Source organism: Citrus clementina, unplaced genomic scaffold (genome assembly GCF_000493195.1).
Source record: "Citrus clementina cultivar Clemenules unplaced genomic scaffold, Citrus_clementina_v1.0 scaffold_2, whole genome shotgun sequence".
NCBI lineage: Eukaryota > Viridiplantae > Streptophyta > Magnoliopsida > Sapindales > Rutaceae > Citrus > Citrus x clementina.
In genome coordinates this window covers 1,980,692-1,982,953 of record NW_006262688.1, presented here as the reverse complement: position 1 = coordinate 1,982,953, position 2,262 = coordinate 1,980,692, and the positions used below count along the sequence as shown (strand labels likewise).

Genomic DNA, 2,262 nt, shown 5'->3' with positions numbered 1-2,262 from the left:
TCAACATGTGTCATGGGCTTAATTTGGTAAATTTATTTTCTCTTCCCCTTTAATTTTTGTGGATGTTTTGACTTCTCGTCGACAAATAATAATAGTCTTGTCTAGATACCGCCTTGGTTACACCGGCTCTCTAGTATAAGGTTATTATTATTTGGCACGATAAGCCCTTAGCACCATATTGATTAGAGCGTGGTTCATGCGGTGTGGATTCCCCCCTCATGATTTAATTGGTATTAATAAGGATTATTTAGCCCATGATGCATGTTGATACGGATCCAGATACCCAAGTACGTCGTTTCAATAGAATTATCTTCAATTTATTCTCGCCATTGCAATTCCAATTTTAGAATTTATTCTCGCCATTTTAATTTAAGTTTTAGCATATTCCAAATCATTTCCACCATAAATCCAATCACCCATTTACAAAATTAATTCTACACAATTAAAATCCACCTCCTCGTGGGATCAACACTCGTCACCATAGATCTATACTACAATAGATTCGTGCGCTTGCGAGTACATTAAAATTTGCACAACAAGTTTTTGGCGCCGTTGCCGGGGAGGTAAGTAATTTTAATTCATAGAATTAATTTTTGTGAATAATTTCTTTTATTTGTTTTCTTGTATTTTTTTTATTATTAAAAAAAAAAGAAAAAAAAAGTGAATCTACATTTAAAGGTTAGTATTTCTTTTCTTTTTCTCTTCTTTAAAATTTTGTAATTTAATTTTCCATTTATTTTTCTTTGTAATTTTTTTTGTTTATCTTATTAATTTAATTTTTAGTTAATTTCTTTCACGTATTTATTTTTGTGTATTTTTATAGAAAGGTTGTAATAGCGCAATAAGGTTAGTATCGTAATTTCTCCCTCTTCTTTATTTTTATTTGTTTTGTTCCCATCTTTATTTTTTGTTTTGTTTGCATCTTTATTTTTATTTTATTTATTTTGCATGCATGGTCGTAGGTCATTATTACCTAATCTTGAACCTATAGACCTTGAACTAGAAAAAACACTTCGCACACACAAACACGTTAAAAATAAAATGGATTTACAAGCACCACAGGAGAGGCCATTTAAGGACTATTTTAGTCCCTTAGCTAATTTGAGCACGTCATGCATAAGATACCCAAATGTAGCTGCTAGGAGTTTTGAATTAAAACCTAGTGTGTTAAATTGTCTCCCTACATTTTATGGCCTAGAAAATGAGGATCCATATAATCATTTGAATGATTTTCATGCCATTTGTCAAACATTCAAATATGAGAATTTTTCAGATGATGATGTTAAACTTAGACTATTCCCATTTTCTTTAAAAGATAGAGCTCGTTCATGGCTTAATACATTGCCTGCTAATAGCATTGCATCATGGGAACAAATGGTTACAAAATTTTTAAATAAATATTTCCCAGTGCATAAAACCAATGCTATTCGCAGGGAAATCTCGGAGTTTACCCAGAAAGATGACGAGCAATTTTTCGAAACATGGGAGCGATTCAATGGGCTACTCTTGAAGTGTCCACATCATGGGTACGAGAAATGGCACCAATGCCAATACTTTTTGGAGGGATTATTGCCAAATGTGCAAGAATGGCTAATGGCAACAAGTGGAGGAGAGCTAATGTCAAAAAGTGCATCAGAGATTTGGGAATTCTTCCAGCGACAAGCGGATAATTCCCAACAACGGAGTCGATCACTCAGGAATACTAGACGAATTAAGGGAGTAAATGAGGTTCAAATTGGCGAGTCAACTTCGGGAATCAAAGAAGTCAAGGAGATGGTTGAAGGTCTTGCTCGACAAATAGCATCGTTATCGACTGCTAAATCAACAGAACCACATGACCATGACTCATACTCAGATCAAGCCAATGCCATAGGTGTAATGAGAAAACCATCGAATTACAACCCATACTCCAACACATATAATCCTGGATGGAGAGACCACCCCAATTTTTCATGGTCTCAAGGATTCCAACAAAATGGACCAGCAGCTCCAGCTCCACCAATGCAACAAATTCCTCAAGCCTCTCAGCCCCCATTTAGACCATTCAATCAGAATCAGAACTACTCTCAACCCAGACCATGGGAGGATGCATTCCAAAATTTCAAGAATGTTACTCACTCTACGATTGAGCAACAGAACCGCACCATTGATGGACTACGAAATGAATTGAGAGCAGGCTTCAACTCACAAGCTCAATCGGTTTCAAGCCTCGAGAAGATGGTGGGACAACTTGCTTCTTCAGTTCAAACCTTGGCAATGACC

The 2,262-nt window shown here is 35.8% G+C and overlaps 1 non-coding gene across 1 annotated transcript; it reads right to left on the bottom strand.

The window, feature by feature from the left end:
- Window positions 1-1,425: 1,425 nt before the first annotated feature.
- On the bottom strand, window positions 1,426-1,529 carry LOC112101225. Its single transcript, XR_002907352.1, has one exon. It is a non-coding gene; the product is annotated as a small nucleolar RNA R71 (small nucleolar RNA).
- Window positions 1,530-2,262: the final 733 nt, after the last annotated feature.